We start from the raw sequence: 23164 nt of genomic DNA, 5'->3' as shown, positions 1-23164 counted from the left end.
CAGTACTACACTGCCCTTTGAGGACAACACTACCAAATTGTGCCTCTGCAGTTCACATAACGACCCCTCTGCGTTACCAGGGGAACAGTGGTACAACGGGTGGTGGGTTACCTCCTACTTTGAGAAATGGAATACCCAAAACGCATTATATGGAACATACTGGGTGTGCGGGCCCAAGGCTTATTATTTTCTCTCCCCTGATTGGGCAGGGTCATGTTATTTGGCATGGCTAGCACCGCCTTCTCGCATCTCCCTCACTCCCCCTCATTTTCCCCACGTTCGTAACATCCGTGAAACTGACAGAGATATTAATCTCCATGATGGTTTGTCCTGGCAGCGGTGGGCTGGTCACACTAGCTTGAAGGGTGCTATCATCCGTCTACAGGGACTATTAGAATCTTTGACCAATGAAACTGCAACCCTATTTGAAAATCAGGCCGGGGAAACGTCCCAGCTGCGCCAGTTAGCTTTGCAAAACAGAATGGCTTTAGATATGATGTTAGCAGCCCAGGGAGGAACTTGCGCCCTCATAAATGAAGAATGCTGTGTTTTTGTAAATGACACCTACTCTGACACTTTTCAACGTACCAAACACCTAAGGGAAATGGCTAAAAACTACTCCTCTGGCCAGCCACCTTATGATTGGTGGGGAGCCTTATGGAATTGGCTGCCCAGACTTGGGTGGGTTAAAAACCTCTTGGTGGGTGTTGTTGGGGCCATAGTAGTCCTTATAATACTGTGTTGCTGTATTCAGTGTGTCCCCTCCCTCATAAACTCATGTAAGTCAGTTTATTCTTTTCCCACTTCAGCTAAAAGCCTTACTCTCTTCGAATTGGCCCAGGCTGAAATTGCCAAGCGGCCCTTGAGATCTTGAAATAGGGTGTAGCTTTTTGATTAATAGTTATCTCAAAGCTACAAATGGAGGAATGTTGAGTCTAAACTTTTGGTGAACTTTGGGGAGCCAAAACACACCCAGACTGGCCGTCTCTGCATAATCCTTTCTGAACCCTTTATCGAACAAAGCACTGACCTGCAAACTACTCATGACACCCCCTTTCTCAAGTAGCCATTAGCCTTTATCTCTATGCATTTACTTGTTAAACTTGCTTTTCCTGTAAAATCTTGATTGATTATGCATGACCATTATCTTTTGTTAATCACTTTGTTTACTTCTGTGTATAAATATTGATGCTCACCCCTAATAAAGGCACCACACTTATTCTAAAGCTTTTGGGATAGTGTGAGCCCGTTGATCAACGCATTGGTGTCTGGTCTCTGACAGAATTGCGTGCCCTATACCAACTCCGCACGAACTCGGGTGCTGGAGAGGTGAGTGAGGACTTGCTTTATTACCTAACAACGTGACTCCAGGAGAGGGAGCTTTAAGAAAAAAAGCCACAAAATATCATGAAACAAAGTAAAATCATGAGACTTGACAACTTTGCAGCTGGTTTTAAAAATGTTGCTTGGACTGGGAGAAAACAAAACAAAAATTTACTCTGCAGAAAAACAGCCACTGAATTTAAGGGAAATATCCCACTCACACAATTCTTATGATTTCTGTAAATCAAAGGCCTGGGGTCATTACATTTACACATTTTCTACTCAAATAATTCTATGGTATTAACACATCTTTGCATATCATGGCATTTTTCTTTCATATTAATCCATACAAGGCTAGACACTTTTTCCACTGAAGACAGTCAGTTCTGCTACTGACTTCAGTGGAAGCTGAATCAGGTTCAGGCCATTTAACTACATTCTGTACTTTTCCAAACCAACTGATATGGCTTTTATTTTTAATTAAAAAGTATATCTATTTATCATGAACAGGGCACCAACTAAGTATTTTACACTTAACTGACTTTCTTCACTCTTAAAGTGAGGGATTGGATTCACACCCAAATTTCAGAACCTCAGTTTTGACCTATGAGATCAAAAAAACCTAACCCAACTTTTTTTGACTTCATTACAGCACTGCAGGAAAAGCATGACAGCAGTTCTTAGATATATCAGTGTCGTCATAAATTGAAAGGTAAACATATTCCTCTAATAGATTAATAGATGAAATAATCACAAGCAATATAATGTCTTATATGTAAAAGCCTGGGATCATCATAACACAAGTTATACAAACCACTTGATTTCATAAAATCTAGACACTTGGAGCCAAATTCATACCTGCTTAAGCAACAGCATCAACAGAAGTTGGTGACTTTGTCCCAGTTCAAACCAGGTCTGAATTTTGGCTTCAGTTCTTTGTAAAACATGAGAGTTGGAGTCTCTTCCTGTCCCCAAACAAAAAACTAAGGACTCTGTCTTATAAACTTTTAACAACAAAAGTAAGACCAGCAACCTTTAGTTTGGGAGATAGAGTATGTCCAGTTCTGATCTGACACAAGTTTTACAACAGAATAAGATCATTGAGTTCAGTAGAACTGCAAGGAAGATCAGTATCTGTACTTCTATACACCCAGTGCTCCACAATACATTAAAAAAGAATGTTTTGGATCCAGCATGCTCCAAGCTCAGTGTATCTGCCATGGAAAAATTACTGTTAATTAAAACATCACTGATTTTTAATCCCGTAGCTACTGGGCCTAACATTTATGGCTGTATATTATCTGGACTTGGTACTTTGAAACTCCTAAAGCAGACAATCTACTTATAATTGTTTCTGTTATTTACACACTAACACTGCAGGAACTCTGTGGATTTGGACCTGGAACCCACAAGATTTATAACATTATTATAGGGAAAAGATACTATTTTTAGGTCAAAGTGTAAGTACAAAAAGAACAATTGCCTTCTGTATAAGTTCTATATTTCTCATGCAATCAAAAAATATAAACAGGCAATATGTTCAACAACCAACTCTGATGTGCCACATTTATAAATAACAAAATAATATAATAAATGGAAAAAGGGGAAGTTGATAGAATATAAACCAGAAGTTAGGAATTATAGAAAACTGATAAAGGAAGCCAAGGGACACAAGGCAAAAGTCTGTGGCTGAAGAGGTAAAGACAAGGAGTTTTTAAATATATTAAGAACAGAAAGAATCCTGACAATGATTTTGATGAATTACTAGATGGAAATGGTAGAATTATCAATAATACTTCAAAAAAATAAGTAGTGTTGAATAAATACTTCTGCTCTGTATTTGGAGAAAAAACAACTGATACAGTTTCATCATATGGTGATAATACTATTTCCATTCCACCAGTATCTCTAGAGGATGCTAAGAAGAAGCTACTAAAGTTAGACATTTTAAAATCAGCAGGTCCAGACAACGTGCATCCAAGAGCTGAGTAGCTAGCTGGACCATTAACACTGATTTTTCAATAAGTCTTGGAGCACTGGGGAAATTCCAGAAAACTGGAAGAAAGCTAATATTGTGACAATTTTTTTAAAGAGAGTAAATGGGATGACCTGGGTAATAATAGGCCTGTCAGCCTGACATTGATCCCAGGCAAGATAATGGAGTGGCTGACATAAGCTTCTTTTAATAAAGAATTAAAGGAGGAAAATACAATTAATTCCAGCTGACATGGGTTTATGAAAAATAGATCTTGTCAAAGAAACCTGAAATCTTTTTTTGATGAAATTACAAGTTTGGTTGATAAAGAACATAATAGACTTCTGCAAGGTGTTTGACTTCATACTGCATGACATTTTGATTAAAAACTAGAAGAATATACTGTTAACATGGCACATATTAAATGGATTAAAAACAGGATCACTGAAAGGTCTCAAAATGTAATTGTAAATAGGAATCAACATCAAGCAGATGTGATTCCAGTGGGGTTTCTCAGTGATCTGTTCTTGGCTAGATGCTATTTAACTCTTTTATTCCAAGTCATTGATAAAACATTGTGTCATCACTAATAAAGTTTGCAGATGACACTGAAATTGAGGGAGAGGGGACTAATGAAGAGGGCAGATCACCGATTCAAAATAATCTGGTTTACTTGGTAAATTGGGTAAAAGCAAACAATATACGTTTTAATATGGCTAAATGTGTACATGTAGGAACAAAGAGCATAGCCCATACTGACAGGATAGGGGACTCTATCCTCTGCTACCCCCAAATCTTTTTCACAGTCACTGCTTCCCAGAATAATCAGTTCAACATGAACTCCCAGTGTGACACTGTGGCCAAAAGGGGTAATGCGAGCCTTGGATGCATAAGCGGAGGAATCTCAGGTAGGAGTAGAAAGGTTATTTTACCTCTGTATTTGGCACTATTACAACTATTGAATATTGGAATATTGAATTCAGTTCTGGTACCCACAATTCAAGAAAGATGTTAATAAATTGAAGAGGGCTCAAAAAGAGCCATGAGAACAATTAGAGAATTAGACAACATGCCCTATACTCTTAAGATCAATCTGTGTATCTTAAAGAAAAGGTTAAGGGGTGACTTGGTTACAGTCTGTAAGTCTGTACATAAGGAACCAATATTTAATAATAGTCTCTTCCATCTAGCAGAGAAAGGTATAACATGATCCAATGGCTGGAAGTTGAAGCTAGACAAATTCAGATTGGAAATAGGCATATGTTTTTAAGGGTGAGAGTAATTAACTACTGGAACAATTAACCAAGGATCAGGTGGATTTTTAAATCAAGACTGGATGTTTTCTAAAAGCTGTGCTCTAGGAATTATTCTGGGGAAGTTCTTTGGCCTGTGTTATACAGGAGGTCAGACTACATGATCGCAATGGTCAGTTCTGGTCTTGGAATCTATGAAGCCATAGCAGGCACCTGGCAGAACCCACTCTAGATAGGATCACTACATGACTTGCGCTATCGTCTCCCCATTTTCAGTGTGCTTAACTTTCTGAAAGTTTCACCTCTGTGCTAAAGTTTTTCATGTTTGGCCTTTGATCAAAGCTGACTTTTTCTAGAAAGTCTGAGCAAAAGCAGTATCTAAGGTGAACAGAATGGAATAGCTCACTAATGTTTTCCCAATTTTAAGTAAATTTTTATTTAAATATAATTTGAAATTAATAAATTTTACAATTTGAACCGCTCCTGGATGACTCGTCTTAACAAACATGTAAGCCCTTTCATTGTTCTGAAATACATAGCTAAAATAGGCTCACGTTTAAAAACTCAATCTAGTACATAGGTGGTAACTTCTGCTACCTACACGGCTGTCATTTAGCAATTTCAACTTTTCTAAATTGTTCTGTGAATTTCAGAGGGATTTTTAGTATAACTGTGAGGCTGGTGGACCAGGTTCCAGCTCTGGCCAAGGCTTTAGATCTCAGACAGTACCTGACAAATTTATTGCTGGAAACCAGGTTGAGTCACTTTGCGTTTTAGTAAGGTTAAGATAGGTATTGGACTTATAACGATGTGTTTAGTGTTCAGACTTTATGGAATGCCTGTAAGTTACCGCATGCATCTCACTTATAATGTCTTTATCACATGCTTCAAGGTAATATTTAAGTTTTTGCTTTGTAACTATAAAAAGTGTTTGCTCTGAAACTGTGAGCCCAGTCAGGAGGGATCATCTCCTGCTCATCCCTATCAAGACTAAATGGACCATCATGGGACATCACAATACAAAGATTTTGTTAATTGCCCCTTACTCCCATGAAGAGGATATGTGCAAAAAGGCTCATCCCATCAGCTTGAATTCTGGAAGAACAAAATAAAAAGTAGCTGTCAAAATTTTTTTTCTCTCTTTTGCTGTTTGGACTCTCACAGCTATGAAACAGAAGCAGAGATCCCCAGGGTCCACCTGGGATAGCCCTAAATGACATTCAGAGCTGGCAGAATACTACATCTTTGTCACCTTTTGGAACCACAGAATGTAACTCATTTGTATATATATTCTTGTCTGCTTTAAACTTACAATAACTCTCCCATTTCTTTTTTTGGTTAATAAATCCTTAGTTAGTTTACTGTAGGATTGGATACAAGTGTTGTATTTGGTGTGAGATATAATGTATAAGTTGACCTGAGGCAAGTGACTGGTCTCTTGGGACTGGGAACAACCAAATGTTTGGTGTATAACCACCACTGGATCCAGCTTGCCTGGGTGGCAAGGAAGATAGATCGGAATGTCCAAGTGGACTGTTTTAGTGTGTTAGGAGTTCACATTTGTTACTGGGTTGGTGACACTTAGAGAACACAGTCAGTTCAGGATCTCTGCCCTGCTTCTTGACAGTCTGCCCTGATTCGAGGGCCACTCCAGAGAGCATGACAACAACTTGTGTCTTGTCTTGTTTTGAATAGGTAAATGAAATATAGGGTGTGACACTGCACCCCATATTCTTCATAGTGATATTATATGATTATGATGCATTTTGTACAAGATGGGTCATGTAAGGTGTCATTGGAAAAGTTATGATTTTCTGAATATTATCCTATTTGTATCCATGCATCATTTTTGTATCTGAAGTTATGGATATTGATTATGCATCTGTATTTCACATGTGGTCACACCTGGGTGACACTAACTAGGCAAGATGCTGCCAGTCTAAACAGCTGGTTGTGAAGGTCCATTCAGGGCCATTAGGGTAAACAACAGGACTTAGGAGAAGCCTATCTCCCCTTGATGAGCCTTTCTGAGAATGCTCCAGACAGCCTGTAAGTAATGACCGCTATGACACTGCAAGGGCATGTGACCAGCCCACATGACTCTGAACTCCATTTTGGGACCAGTGTTTTTTCCACAAGCTGGTCTAGGAACTGAGCTAGGAACAAAGTGTTCCCGTCCTGTGCTAAAGCTATATAAGGCCAGGCGTGACATCATCAGTTCTTCACTCCCTCACAACTCAACACCTGAGAGAAGCTCTGAAAGAAAAGACTTGGAAGTGGAGAGGGGATCCCAAGCTGCAAAGCAAATGCAGCTTGTGCCTTAAGAAGCTGCAAGCCTGCTTGTATTGTCAGACAGGGTGAGAATTTGCTAATTCATAGCCTATCTTTCTAGTATTTTAGGCTTAGATTGCAGTTTTGTTCATTTACTAAGTCATCTGCTTTGATCTGTTTGCTATCACTTAAAATCTCTCTTTTGTAGTTAATAAACTTGTTTATATTTTAACCTAAACCAGTGTACCTTTAAGTAAAGTGTCTGGGGAAAAATCTCAGCTTAGTTACCTCAAGTGTGCATATTCTTCTCCACACTGAGGGAGAGGAGGACATACTAATAACTTTACAGATCCCTGTGCAGTGCAAGATGATATCATTTTGGGTTTATACTCCAAGGAGGATGCATGCCTGGAAAGCTGGGAAACTGGCTGGTGTCTGCTGTTGGCACTCAGGTAGCCCAGTTTGAGTGTGTGGCGCCACCAACTGTCATGCTGGGTGATAACAGGGCCTTGGTGAGGCTGGCTGCATCTCCAACCAAGGAAAGCAGTGTGAACAGGGCCGGTCCAACTGAGTGGGTAGAGGGCACAGCGGTTTCTCATGGCTTCAAAACAGCATCTTAGGGATGATAATCCATCACACAGGGTTATTATTTTATTTTACTTAAATGGGATGTCGGTTCAACAGATTATTAAATTAAAGGGGTGAGTGGTAGTGGCTGAACCAATAGCTGGCAAGTCAATAATGGCTCTTGTGAAGCCCAGCCTAATTTTAATGAAATATACCCTGTGCAGATTGCCAGCGTAAAGCCTATGCCTGATGTGGGGCAGAAGTCTTGTGCTGGCCCTCTGCATAGGGGTAATTTCACCCTTAAAGCGCACCTGATGGGAGCCACCCACATTCACTTGTTGCAGTATGAGCCAGACATGCACAAATAACACAGCCTACCTTCACTCCACAAGTTGGTAAGGAATTTGCTATACATTTTTAGTGTTAGTGTTAGACTCAAGACCCCAGGTTCTTAGTTCTATAACCAATGCCTAATCCCAGTCAAATTGCGGCATCTCTACATAAATCCCAATTTAATAAAATCTATTTCAGTTATATACAGCACAGATATCTTTGTTTCAAAAGACAGCCATAACACCACCTTGCATTTGCATTGTGAACGCTGTTTCTAAAATATAACAAGCCAATATGTTGAACAATCCAGCAGAACTAGATGCATGTAAAAGCAAGATCAAGGCAAGTTTATTTTAACTCTTGCTTCTTGCTATCTTATGCTGCCAACTACTGGAAATAAACTCTATGCATGTAACAAGAGAACTTAATTGCAGCAATATGATTTTTTCAAATTCTATTCTATATAGATTCTTAACATGTTCATTGCCATTGTATCTCAGCACTTCCAGCAGTGCATTAAGTGATGTGACTCGCATGAATCACTAGCATGGGCCAAATCATCCTCTCTATCTCCACGGATGGAAAAGAAGAAAAACTCACAGAAACTCATTTTATCTATGCATCTGTTTTAGGATTTTATTACCACAGTATCGGAGAACCTTCCACATAAAGTCAATAGCAGTTACAATGTCATAGTGGCCTATGGCCATACCGGATCAAACGCCTCCCGTCCCGTCTGATCTCAGAAGATAAACCATCCTGGGTCTGGCTAGTACTTGGATGGGTGACCGCCTGGGAATCCCAGATGCTGTAGGCACTGAGTTAGTTGGGGTTGGTCCTGCTTTGAGCAGGGGGTTGGACTAGAGGACCTCCTGACTTCTCTTCCAACCCTAATGTTCTAGGATTCCATGAGTGGATTTCATGGAGTCTCTGGCATGTCTTCCTTTTTGGGGTAAAGTTCTGCTTAGGGCAGGGTGTTTGCTTTTGATGTTTAACTCATTTTTTTTCTCTAGAGGTTTATTGAGGAAAAGTGGTGCTAGTGTTGTGAGTGTCATTCTTATGGTTGGAAAGCCTTCCAGTCTGAATTATGCAACCCACCCACTGAAGCGGGTCAGGGACAGTCCATGGCAGTGTTGCTCTGAAAGGGACCATAGGCCAGAAGGCAGCACAGAGTTACTGAGCCTCCATGAGGATGGCTCTTGCTTTGGCAAATTTCTCCCCCCATGCTCTCTCTTGATCTATGGTTCAAATCCACTGCCAATTCTGCCAGAGTAACTAGTAGAAGCAGGGAGCCCTCTGATGGAACAGTGAAGGATACTGCAGAAGTGCAAGTGTATGGAGTTTATAGTCCCTATAAGAATAATCCACGTGAGAACAATTGGACCATGTGACATTTCCTGTTGAAGTTACATACTTGTGACCCAGGAGCCCCGCAGATGTCAAATGGCCAAGGGCACATTGTACCCGTACAGGTTTTACACACGCCTAGCCACAGTTCACTGTTGTCATAAACTGTAACTAAAAGATGTCACATAAAGTGTCATATGTAAACTGGTAACACACAGGTCATTAATATTATTGTGTGATGTATGCAATGGAGCTAAGATTTATCACACATCTGCCCACCTTTATTCAAATGAAGCTCCTTCTCATCTGACAGCTCAGGCGTTGTTTTGTCCAGAACAGTTTACAGACTTGGAACCTAATTCTGTAAACCCTTAATCATTTGATCAATCCCATTGAAGACAATGGGACTTTTTGCATGACTATGGACCACTTTTATGGACTGGTAAGAGTTTCAGGAGGCTGTTCCTATAAAGGAAGGTGAATCCCCCATTGAAATGCAGTGTTTGGGTACAATACCATAAAGCAGTTTAGGATACAGTTCTACTTAAAATATGTCCTTAAATAAGTCATACATATGCTGAAATGGCTTCTCACTCAACTCCCATATTCCATATAAACAGACCGAATACTACATATTTTGGGGTAAGTGAGTAGTTAAGCATGTTGATGCTTGCACATACAAAGGGGGGTGGTGTTGGAGGGGACGGGCAGGGCCAGCGCTACCATTTAGGCAGCCTAGGCAATCGCCTAAGGCGCCAGAATAATTGGTGGGCGCCGTTTTGGCGGAGGGGGCGTCAGGCGGCTCTGGTGGAGCTGCCGCAGTGGTGCCTGCGGAGGATCCGGTGCTCCGCGGGAGCTGCCGCAGTCGTGCCTGCGGACGGTCGGCTGCTTGAGCGGCTCCAGTGGACCGCCCGCAGGCATAACTGTGGCAGCTCCACCGGAGCCACGGAGCACCGGACCCTCCGCAGGCACCACTGCAGCAGCTCCAGTGGAGCCGTGGGACAAGCGCGCGGGGTGGCGAAATTGCCGTCCACCTAGGGCCCTCAAAACCCTAGCGCCGGTCCTGGGGACGGGGAGAGCGTGGGGGCCCCGGGCTGAGGAAGGGAGGAGTCACATGGGAAGGCCCCCCCTTTTCTGTCCCTCCCATGAGTGCAGAACCTGCAAGAAATTATTTCTACTTGCACTACTGCTTACACCATTCCAAAAAGGGCCATGCACCCCACCTCCGCAGCCAGTGACTCTCAGCCAGCACTGGAAAACAGAAGGGTTTATTAGTCAATGGTAACAAAGTTGAACAGATCTTGTTAGCACAGAAAGCAGGAAGTTACAGCAAAGTCCATCTGGGGAAGGGGGGATCCAGAGCCCAGAGGTCTCTCCCCAAGTCCCAAACCAGCAGACTAACTCCTTCTACTCCTGGGGTGTGGGTGGGAATTCTGCATAAAAAATGCAAAAATCTGCATTTTTTGTGTCAAACTAATGCAATATAATCACACCTCTTCCAATTGTTTTGGTAAATTTATTTAAAACTACAATACAGAAAAAAGTCACAATGACTATTCAGCATTTCCCAAACACATGAAAGTTAAGTGACAAAACACACTTGGTAACTAATACTCTGCATTCCAGTTACAATCCTGGATTTTCAGTTAAATTTACAGAACACCAAACGGGGGGCTGGGGGAGTTGAATGTCATTTTAAATTGCTCAGACTTTCACACATGAAAGTCATACAGTTTTTCTAATCATTGTCCTGGACCTGGCTGGGTACTCTGGGAAGTGCTTGGTTCTGATTGTCCTGACATTTTATTGACTGCTTGGTAAATGTTTTATTTGCCCTCAAAGTCTTTTTTTTTTTTTAAACAGGTAAGTAAAATAAATCCTGAGCTGTAATCTAACCCCACTGTGCCACTTTGGCACAGGAAAAAAGTGAGAAATCACAGAGATCTTCCTAGCAGAGGATTCCCTTACTGTTTTTTATAATAAGACTCAGTTACATCACTTGGCAATGTAGGAGCCTTAAAACGTTCACAGGTTATAATGCTCCTGGGGGAATTGACCGAGAATGGGAACAGTTAACTAACAATAGGAACAACAGGCATGCTGCTACATGTCTGCCTCAGAGAATGAGGCCATGGCTACACTGGAGAGTTGCAGCGCTGGTGGTGGGTTTACAGCACTGCAACTTAGTAACTGTCCACACCTGCAAGGCACATCCAGCGCCGCAACTTCCTGGCTGCAGCGCTGGCTGTACACCTGGTCTGCTTGGGGTATAACGATTGCAGCGCTGGTGCTGCAGCGCTGCTCATCAAGTGTGGCCACCAAATGTGCTGTAATTGGCCTCCAGGGTATTAGGAGGTATCCGAGAATGCCTGTTCACAACAAACCGGAACAGTGGCTGAACTCCGAGCACCCCCGAGCTGCTTATCTAAAAAACAAACTCGGCTCCTGTTTGCTCGAGTGAGCAAGCGGAGGCAGGCAGGGGAATTGCTTTGGAATGTTCACAGCTGTTTGCTTGAGGAGAGAAGGCACACGGCGGAGGGGGAGGGGGAGTCCATGTTGAGCAGCTGCTTATGTGGTCCGAAGGCTATTTAGGAGTGCATAATTTGCATTTAGTGAATAAAAGAGGGGTGGGGGAAGGGGTTGAAACTTTTAAAATGATTGAAGGTAGGTGCTGTGTATCTTCCAGTCCTTAGAACTTGCAAGGCAGGGAGCTGACAACAGTGTTAGCTCCAAAAATCCACTCTCTCTGTCTCCCCCACACTCCCTGTCACACTCCACCACATGCCCCTCTTTTGAAAAGCACGTTGCAGCCACTTGAACGCTGGGATAGCTGTCCACAATGCACCACTCCCAACAGCGCTGCAAATGTGGCCACACTGCAGCGCTGGTAGCTGTCAGTGTGGCCACACTGCAGCACTTTCCCTACACAGCTGTACGAAGACAGCTGTAACTCCCAGCGCTGTACAGCTGTAAGTGTAGCCATACCCGGAGCTCAATTAACCATCAACAGCAACTTTAACAACTGTGGGTGCTACATTTGTGCCTCAGAGAGTAGGATCCATTAACTCAAGCAGGCTGCTTCATTTGTGCCTCTAGCCTACCTCATGCATAATAAAAAGCCCTATCCTTACACTCCAGGGAGCTGCAGTCGCAAAGAGGGACAGAGTCAGGGTATGGCTACACTTGAAACTTCAAAGCGCTGCTGTGACAGCGCTTTGAAGTGCGAGTGTGGTCGCAGTGCCAGCGCTGGAAGAGAGCTCTCTTAGCGCTGCACGTACTCCACATCCTGACGGGGTTTAGCTTGCAGTGCTGGGAGCCACACTCCCAACGCTGCAGCACTGTTTACACTGGCTCTTTACAGCGCTGTATCTTGCAGCGCTCAGGGGGGTGTTTTTTTCACACCCCTGAGTGAGAAAGTTGCAGCGCTGTAAAGCGCCAATGTAGCCAAGGCCTCAGTCTCTCTCTTGCTTGCTTGTTGGCACACACGTACACCCAATCCCGCCCCCCGACGGTGATCATGCAGGTATGCATGCCCAGGTTGCCTCCCTGTCTCTGAGGCTGCTCCAGGCACACTAGAACAGACAAGCTGCCTGGGCTTCTGGGGAAGAGGCGCATATCCCCCAGCAGATTTTTCTTGCATTTTTCTGCACAGGGGGCCTAGAAAAATGCAGGCCATATGAATTCTGCACTCCTGCATAGGCGCAGAATCCCCCCAGGAATATCCTTCCAACAGCCCAGCCTCAGTCACACTCAGCAGCCTCACTGCCATGCTTTGTCTCTTTCCTAGGCAAGCAGATCACCTGGTCTCTTTGTTCTCCAACCCCTTCGGCTGGCTCCTTGCAGAGGACAGGTTCCAGCCATCAGTTGCCAGTATACAGACAGTTGGCCATTCTGTGTGTCCAGGCAGCCAGTTGGCAGTGACCCATGCCCTCTAGGGGTCTCTGCAATGATCACATACCCTTATCTCATCACCTAGATATCTGAGTAATACATAGGGGAAACGGAGGCACACACAGTATTCAGAGAAAACATTAAGAACATTTCCACTTCGTCACATATGTACAAGTGATGTATACAGAATTATGGATGTGTGATGGAAATAAGTTCCTAAAATGTGTTTAGCAGGCAGTGCCTAACTCCATCTTGTCCTAGACAAAGGAATGTCGTTTTGCAGGCTTGACTGCATCTTCATTGTAAATTAAGCATGGTGAGACAAAGGCAATGAACAGCACATTAATAAGAAAAGTACAACAAAGCCATCAGGTAAGCAAGTGAGGGAAGATAGCCATTTAATATTGATGGGGACTGTACCCTCAGGAAGCCTTCCTGCCTCTTGAAACTTAGTTTTGTTTTATTACAGAGAACACCTCAGTGCTAAAATCCTCAGCCAAACTAACAGGCTGGCATGTGTTCTGTCTCTCTGGAGACAGCAAACTTGATAACTTCTGTGAGGGTCCATTGAGAGAGACTGGACACAACAGGAAAACCTCTTTGGGGAATTTGGGAACTGGGGTTCACTGACCTGCAAGGCAAGGTTTGGACTGGCAGAGTCCTGAGGAGTTTGCTAGCAAGGGAGACAACCTGGTGTGGTAGGGCAATGACTCATAGCTAAGGCTATGATTTTGGCATAGGTATTTTTATTAAAAGTCACGGACAGGATGCAGACAATAAACCATGGATTTATTGAAGCCTGAGCCCTGGTGCTGTGGGGCTGAAACCTGAGTCCCGCTGCTGTGGGAATGAATTATTGGAATTTTCATTAAGTCACAGAGGTCTCATAAAAATCACGGAATCCATGACCTCTATGACTGACTCATAGCTTAGAAGCAGCAAAGCTCACTCTTGTTGTGGCAGCGTGGTAACACGGCCATAGGTGCCAACTCAATGGGTGGTCTGGAGCTGGAGCACTCATGGAGAAAAAATGGTGGGTGGTGAGCAGCCCCTGGCAGCCCCCATATCAGCTACCCTCCACCCCCACAATGCCTCCTGCCTGTCAGCAGGCCCTGTGGATCAGCGCCTCCCCCTTTTTCCGTGCACCTCCCGCCCACCACAACCAGCTGTTTCGTGGTGTGCAGGAGGCTGGAAGGGAGTGGGGAGGAGTAAGGACATGGTGTGCTCAGGGGAGGAACTGGGCAGGAAGCAGTGGAGCATGGACAGGAAGAGGCGGGGTGTGATGGGGCCTTGGGGAAGGGGTGGAGTGGGGGTGGGGCCTGGGGGAGAGCCAGAGATAGAGTACCCCATGGCACTTTGGAAAGTCGGCGCCTGTGAATGCAGCAATTCACAGTTCTAGGTGACCTGAGCAAGGCATCACAATACCATATAATATTTTTGTAAATGATTAGTTTCTTCTCTGGGCTAGGAATCGTGACAACGTATTGATTGAAAATAGACCAAGATAAGGTACAATCTAGTATTAGTATGTAATAACTATAAACCAACGAAGCTAACAGCTTGCTTAATGTGACTGTTTACTTGTTTAATCTTCTTCTTAGCGTATGTGCAACATGTCTCAGGTGGCATGTGACCAGGATTCATCACCAAATTTGGTCCACTGGTTGGATATTAGTTTCCTCAGCCTGGGTCAGGTACTGATGGAGAGTGCAACATGGGGAGAAATCCTCAGTGAAAAGACCTGGGCTATAATGGAGTCCCAGCTTGTTAGGTGCCATATATTTTCATGGCACCACAATTCATCCTGCACATTAATATATTACAAATGGTTCTGTATATAGGGTTGTAAAAGATGAATGGCAGAACTGTGTGCAGAAACTGGGTTGCTATGTGTCACATAGCAACTGACAATATATACTGGGAAGTGCTGAAGTATTCCAGACAGATGTCAAATTGCTGTCACAGCTGAAGTTACAGATAGGGATGAATGTATCAGCATAGTTAGTTAACTTCTACAGAAGCAGCCACTAGTTTTAAGCAAGACAGGCCCATCTACTCATAAAAACAGGCTCCTCAAGGAACATCTTGCAGTTTCTACAAAAAAAACAACAAAACAGAGCAAGTCCCTAAAGCACACGTATTACCTCAAATAATTTAATTGAAACTAGTTTCATGTGAATGTTCCTGATAAAGATTTTATACACCCAGGATATTTGCTGCTATGTACATATTAGTTTATAAAAGCAAAAGCTCACTACTAAATTGAATTGATTGACTGAATGACCACACAGAGACATCTTTTAAGAAATCTGAGTCTGAAGAGTTAAACACTGCGCAAGCTTGGGAAAAGGGAAACATGCCCCCCCCCCACATCTGATACCCTGTCCAATTCTCAACAAAGCAATGAATTTTCCAAAATTCACCTTGGTCTGTTCTGCGGAGGAGGGACAATTCCCTTTTACTTCCAAGTCATTTTTAGTCAAAACCTTTGCATTCTGCAATTTAGTAGAATGGCTTGAGCCTGCAGGGCATTGAGTGCCTCATTGTCCTCAACTCCCAATGAAATCGAAGTGTTACACTCTTGAAATACTGGGATTAGCTAGTTTAGGGGACAAATTTCCTCCAGTGCCTCAGTTTTGCTCAATGCAAGAGAAGGGAAAGTGAGTGTCTTGTAACCTGGTCTGGGAGTTCAGTGAGCTGCTTCCTAGCACCTCTAATTTATACCACAAATGAAGAATCCTTAATTGAACCTGCACCCATGGTGGATGGAGGGAGGGGGAAGAGAGGTGCAGGGCCCAGATTTGGCACACCTGTACTAACAAAAGGGAATTCTCTGCAGGCCAGCTCTGTGCCCAATTTCTGGCTCCTTTCCACATCCTGATTAGTACAAAGGGGACAGATATAAGTGGGTAATTCAAACCTGTATCTACACTGGATTGGTGTGAAACATTCCTGTTCCCCTCAGAATATCTCCTCCCCAGGGCCAGCGCAACCATTTAGGTGACCTAGGCGGTTGCCTAGGGCACTAGGATTTGGGGGGCGCCATTTTCTTCGGCAGCGACCATGGTGGCTGGATCTTTGGCCACCTCGGTTGCTGCCAGTATTTAGGTGGAGGGAGCTGGGGCAGGGGAACATGGGGAGGGCCACCTGAGCAAGTATGGGGGGGGGGGGCGGCACGCAGGGGAACTCCCTGCCCCAGCTCACCCCTGCCCCGCCTCCTCCCCGAGCATGCTGTGGTTGCTTCACTTCTTCTGCCTCCCAGGCTTGCAGCGCCAATCAGCTTAGGCGCTGCAAGCCTGGGAGGCAGAAGAAGTGAAGCAGCCATGGTGTGCTCGGGGAGGAGGTGCGGCAGGGTGAGCTGGGGCGGGGGGGGGTGCCTCTGGGTGGAGGGTTTGGGGTGGGGAGTTGCTGCAAGGGGGGCGCCTCAGGGTGGCGGGGGGGAGCTGCCGTGGGGGGGAAGGGCACGAAACATCCTTGCACCGGCCCTGCTCCTCCCCAAAAAAAACTAGCAACCTCCCCCCTCAGAAACCTTTGTTCTGTTGAGTGACAGTTTAGCAGAACAGATCAAGCATTAACTGTGAAAAGGAGTACTTGTGGCACCTTAGAGACTAACAAATTTATTTGAGCATAAGTTTTCGTGGGCTACAGCCCACTTCATCAGATGCCTGCAGTGGAAAATACACAGAGAACATGAAACAATGGGTGTTACCATACACACACTAACGAGAGTGATCAGTTAAGGTGAGCTATTATCAGCAGGAGAGAAAAAGAACTGTTTGTAGTGGTAATGAAAATGGCCCATTTCCAGCAATTGACAAGAAGGTGTGTGTGTGTGTGTGTGTGTGTGTGGTGAAGACACTCTGCACCTCATAGAATTGAAACCTAACTGCTGAGCCTTTCACCCAACCAGCTGAGTACAAATGGGACACCTTGAATAAGAATAACATACGTTAGCAAAAGCTTCGGGATCAAGTCTTTTAAATTCTATGTTAACAGAATTGAATTTTTTTTAATAGGAATCTTTCACCAAAATCCTATGTAGACACAAATTGTTTAACTTCTTATTGCATCTCCTGATCATAAACAAAGGCCAACTTCTGCTCTCAGATATATACTATAAAGCCTGGTTTACACTTCAAACTTAAGTCAATGTAAGTTGCCTTGCGCTGACCTAGGTATGCATGTATCTACTCTTAAATTTGCCACCCATCGATGTCAGCTCTCCATTATGCCGACATAGTAACATCATCTGCCTGAGAGGCACTGAGCCAGGGTTGATGCACAGAGGGCAATGGAGCACAAATGTAGACACTACATTACCTATAAAAACAAAAAAAAAAAGAGTCCAGTGGCACCTTAAAGACTAACAGATTTATCTGGGCATAAGCTTTCATGGGTAAAAAACCTCACTTCTTCAGATGCATGGAGTGAAAATTACAGAACCTATGTCAATCCTAACAGTCCTCCAGCAGCCACCCCACAATGCCAGACACTGACCAGTCTGGTCATAACTGTGAACTCTGCTGCCAAGCTTTCACGGAGACCAGAAGCCCACCCCTGCTTTACAACCTCATGAAATTTTGAAATGTCATTTCCTAATTGTCCAGCTTAGCAAACACACCTAGTTGCCGTGTGCAACTGCCCAGCTGACCAGGCTGGCTACATGCTCCAGACATGCTTTGGCTTGGAGCAGACAGGAGATATTGGATCTCCTGGGGAGGTGGAAAGAAGAGGCTGTGCAAGCACAACTACAGACCAGCCACCGAAACTTGACATCTATGAGCAGATGGCATGGGGGAGGCAAAAGAAGGGGTACAACAGGGATCAGCAACATTGTAATGTGAAAACCAAGGAAAAGGCCAAGGAAGCCAACAGGAATCTGATGCCAAGCTACAGATCTGCTGTTTTTACAAAGAGCCATATGCAATACTTGGCAGAGACACCACCACCACTTCAAAGACCACCATGGATACTTCCAAGGAGCCCAAGTAACAGGCTCCTGCCGTGAACGGTGAGGAAAAGGAGGAGGATGAGGGACAAATGACAGGGGGATCCAACTATGCCGTGAGCCAGAGCTGTTTGAGGCTTCACCACAGTCCAGTTAGTCCCAGCAGTCGAGCACAGGTGAGCCCAGTGCAGGGGAAAGAACCTCAGATAAGGTTTATTTCTCATTACAGTGATGGTGCCCCCAACTTAAGCGGACACAGCTATTGACTCTTCATTAACTTACTCATACTAGAAGAGGTAGTGGTACAATAAAAAGAAGTAGAATTATCTGTTTTTTATTCCCCTCTAGATTTAGCAGGTGAGGGAAGGTGGCATGCAGAACAGTTTGTTTACATTCACAGGGATGTTCCCTGAATCCTTCTGAGAGATCACAATGAAACTTTCATGGAAATAAACTGTAATCTAGTCCCAAAAATTTCTAGGGATGGCCACCTTATTTCTTCATCCACACCAGGACACTTTCCCACTTCTGTCAATGATAGCTCTGGAAGGAACCATTTCAGTACACAGGCTACCAACATATAGGCCTGAAAGGCTTTGGATGCTAGTAGCAGCTGCATTCTCTGTGCCTTTGTTACCTTCAGAAGTGAGATACCAGATAAAAGCACTACCACTTGCAGAAAATAGTGTCAATGTTCAATGCCACCATTGCCCTATGCTCATAGTTTCATATAACCTAGCAACCCCTCTTCAATTTCCTCACCACAGAGGGCCATGCTCCCTGTGGCTGGTGCTGTGAGTGGTGCTGTGCACAAGCACTCTGAAGCAGAAGTGTCAATAAGTACATCTTATTTAACACTTTAGGGGAGCAAAGGATAGGAGTTCTGAATCTTAACTTTCACTTTCCATTGTACTATACTGGCAGAGGTACCTTTGTGTGTTTTATCTGTAGCTGCTGCCATTGTGGCCTTGAGGAGTTCCCCCTCCATACCTGTGGAACGCCTAATCTAGATAAAGAGGAGAAAGAAGAGGACTCGGGATGACATGTTCAGCAAGATCCTGCAAGCCAGTGCTGCATCAGACTGTGAGCAGAGGGCCTGGAGGATGAACACTACAGACTGCACAGAGGAGGAAAGAGTGGAGAAGAGAAAAGCCCAGGCGTCCCAGCAGGAAGAGGAATGGGAGGCGCAGGAGGACATAATGGGGTTTCTTCAGCAGCAAGCTGCAGGCTGGTGTGGACCTACAGGTTCAACAATCTTAGGCTCACCTCCCTTTGCAGTCCATGCAGAAGTCCACTGTAGCACCTCTCTACACCAGCCCCACCATTCCACGTGGCATCAGGGCTGCATCCCTACCCCACCACTCCACACCAAGGGACGGTAAGGACAATCACAGCTTCACATATACTCATCAACTATGGCTCTCACAGGTCAGTGTATATAACTAAAATGGACATGAATATTATTTGTTGCTGTGAGTAAAATGTGCGCAGTACGTTTTTTCCCCCTAAAGCTTCTCACCCTCCCAGAATACATGCTGTCTCCCCCAGGGCGGTCTGCTCCTCTCCAGTTTGAGATTCATGGGATTTAAAAAATAGGTGTGAAAATTATGGGATACAGATAGCATAAGATGGAGAAAGTTGCATGATGGAAACTTGAGCCCAGAGTCTCAGTCACCCCTGTGTTTCTGCCCCACAATGCATTGTCAAAACTTCCCAACAGACAGTGCACTAGCATAGACACTGGGATACCGACCCATGACGCACTGCACTGTGCATCAAAACAAGCACTCCTGGTGAGTATGTGCAGCACCAATGCGAGGAACCAAGAACGCACACGCACAAGCAATATACAGTGGCTTTATGCCAACATAACTTGCATCAGCAAAAGTCTGTAGTGTACACATGTCCTTAGCCCCAAATATCTCCATTGGCTTCAGTTCAACTTATTTCAGATTTACTCTGACTCAGTGAGAAGTAGAATCTACCTCTAAATAAGCTTGACTAAAAAAAAATTATTTTTACCAGCATTTATTGTGTTCAGTAACTTAACATAATCACGACATACTAGTAAAAACCACACCAGCTAAATTTCTTCCTAAATACACAGCTCTCATTTTACATTTTACACACATACTCACTTCTCTGTCATTGGTTTTGTATTGTTCTGTACTGTCCCAATGTGGGCCTTAAACCATACGCCCTTCGGAGCAAAGAGCTTCTGAAATGGCACAGTTTGCTTTCTGCACGATGCACGATGCTATGTATACTCATGATGCTATGTATCCAACAACCATTGTACAATAAGCAGTTGCAATGCACAGTCAAAAGATATATATATATATATATATAACATATATATAACATATATAAACTTACTGTGTACTCAAATCAGCTAAAACTCCTCCTGTTACATACAGTCCCATGCATTTTGGAAGCTAAGACTGCATCCCTGTAGAAATGTCTAAGTTCACAGTATTGTAATGAAGACGGTGAGCAAAGAAAGCACTCAGCTGTACAACCAAGTATTAAAGGCCACATGACTGTCATATGAATATTACTTGCATGCAATTAATTCAATTTCTTGGTGTTTGATTACCGACCAGTGGCTTTATCTTATCAAGTTATTTACATGAACCGAATTTAGGAAGTAATAAAATACACATTTTTCTCCAGAGTCTTAGGCCCCAATCCTGCTGGAACTAGAAGTGCTGCTGCACCCCCTGGCTTGAAGTGGTTTCCATCATATAGAGGGTTTACAGTTTGGATCAATGGTTCTCAGCACCCCACTATAAAAACTGTTCCAGCCCCCCTGGCCATGGGAATGTATTCCTGTGCCCATGTAGATCCCCACTGGTTTCAACGGGGTTAAAAGGGATCTAACTGCATGGAATTCATTTCAGGATGAGGGCCTTAGTAACCAGTACATACTCTATCAACTGTATGCATGCATGGCCACGCAGCAATCCTGTATACGCTGCGCAAGTCAAAAACGGTTCCACTCATGTCTCCTCTGTGCAGCCCTAGCAGGAACATGGTGTGGCCCTGAACTGCCCCCACCTGCCGTGGCCCGTCTCCTTGCTGTGGAATGAATGGAAGTGTTTCCAGTCTCAGGGACATGGTCAGTCTGGCTGAGAGGAGACGAGGCAGCTGAATACCCCTTGTAAAGGAGTTCAGGTGAAGGCCTGGATGGACTCTGCGGTACCATCCCAGGATAGTGGAGACTCCAGAGCTGCAGCCTGATAAGGCCATAGCACCACCACACAGTTGGTTTCCACTCAGCAATTGCTGCTGCCGATGGAGCTGCAGCCTGGGCCCCATTCTGAAAGCCTCCAGGTTGGGGCTCTGAAATCCCAGATCCAGGGGAGGTGCAGTCAGACACTGCCCCACCGCTTCCCACTTCCCCTCCACGGACTCCCGGCCAAGCTCCGAGGGCTGCCTACTACAGAGCTAATCACTTTCCTCTAGGACCCCACAAATGGCAGTGATGAGAACTAATGTATGATACTGAGGGGCACCTTAGGCCAGTTCCCTGTACACACATGTGCACACTCCTACACCCTGTAAACATCCCTCATGCCCACCTCCCTGTGTACAACCCCTCTCACACACACCCTGTGCACATTCCTCTCACAGGCACACCAAATTGGTACAGTAAGAAGACTTCAAAAAACAAAAAAAGTGTAAGTTTGCCTGTCATAAACAGATAAGAAAAGTTAATAGCACAGAAGTACTTTATATCTCTTTGACTGTAAAGGGTTAACAAGAATAGTGAGCCTGGCTGTCACCTGACCCGAGGACCAATCAGAGGACAGGATACTTTCAAATCTTGAGGGAGGGAAGCTTTTGTGCTGTGCTGTTAGTTTTGGTCGTTGTTCACTCTGGGGGCTCAGAGGGAGCAGATGTGCAACCAGGTTTCTCTCCAATCTCCCTGATACAGGCTCTTATAAGTCCAGACTAGTAAATACTAGGTAGATAAAGCAAGTTAGGCTTATGGTTGTTTTCTTTATTTGCAAATGTGTATTTGGTTGGAAGGAGTTCAAATTGGTATTTTGCTGAAAAGATTTTAATTTGTACTTGTATACTTAGGCTGGGAGGGTGTTCCCAGTGTCTATAGCTGAAAGACCCTGTACCTATTCCATCTTAAATTTACAAGATCATTTTTACTGTTTTTCTCTCTTTAATTAAAAGCTTTTCTTGTTTAAGAACCTAATTTTTTTTATTCTGGTGAGATCCCAGGGGACTGGGTCTGGATTCACCAGGGAATTGGTGGGGAGAAAGGAGGGAAGGGAGAGAGAGAGGCTGATTTCTCTCTGTGCCAGGATTACTGTCTCTCTCAGGAAGAATCTGGGAGGGGGAGAGAGAAGGAGGGGGGGAAGGTGCATTTTCCTCTTTGTTTCAGGATTCAAGGGGTTTGAATCACAGTGATCTTCCAGGGTAACCCAGGGAGGGGAAGTCTGGGAGAGGCAATGGTGAGGGAAAGGGTTTACTTTTCTTGTGTTAAGATCCAGAGGGTCTGGGTCTTGGGGGTCCCCAGGCCAGGTTTTGGGGGGACCAGAATGTACCAGGCACTGTAATTCCTGGTTGGTGGCAGCGCTACAGGTTCTAAGCTGGTAATTAAGCTTAGAGCAATTCATGCTGGTACCCCATCTTTTTGGACGCTAAGGTTCAGAGTGGGGATTATACCATGACATTGCCCCAGGACACAAATGTAGTGTTTAATGGCATTTGTAGCCCACTCAGTACAAAGGAAATTTAGAGGGAATGTTGTTAGTAACAGAGGCCTAGCTAAAGATCAGCTATAATAGGGCTCAGCCTCCCACAGCATTTGGTCTACAGTATCTTCAAAAATGTTCCAATGCAAAATTTTATACGCTTGCAGAAGAGGGTGGGAGCTAGTATAAATCTTAGCCACCCAGGGGTTTCCAGAGAAAAGCCCGTTAAAGGCCTTTTTGCACTGTGATAAGAAAGTAAAACCACATCAGAGACAAAATCTGCTCTCACCAAAGTTAATGGGGAATCATGTACAAGCTTTCCTGCTACACATGCATTGAGATGCTCAAGGTATTAACTAGCAATACCCTGAAAACACTATGATAAGTTCACACATGGCTACATGTGCCTTCAGTCCCTAGGGCTGCCAACCCTGCAGCTTTCACAAAGGCTGAAGTCACAAGTCAAATAATTTTGTGATTTAAAATTAAAAAAAATAAAATAAAATCAGCAGAATGTTTAACACATTGTTGGGGGGGAAAAATG

General features: G+C 44.2%; 1 protein-coding gene and 1 pseudogene across 1 annotated transcript in view; one reads left to right on the top strand and one right to left on the bottom strand.

The window, feature by feature from the left end:
- Positions 1 to 23164, bottom strand: part of ATP7B (ATPase copper transporting beta) — a 99182-nt gene that overhangs the window by 66014 nt on the left and 10004 nt on the right. The window lies entirely within an intron of this gene.
- LOC115644642 lies at positions 8421 to 8539 on the top strand (annotated as a pseudogene).

The sequence above is a fragment of the Gopherus evgoodei genome, chromosome 1, assembly GCF_007399415.2.
Source record: "Gopherus evgoodei ecotype Sinaloan lineage chromosome 1, rGopEvg1_v1.p, whole genome shotgun sequence".
Classification (NCBI taxonomy): domain Eukaryota; kingdom Metazoa; phylum Chordata; order Testudines; family Testudinidae; genus Gopherus; species Gopherus evgoodei.
This window is presented reverse-complemented; position numbering and strand designations above follow the sequence as displayed.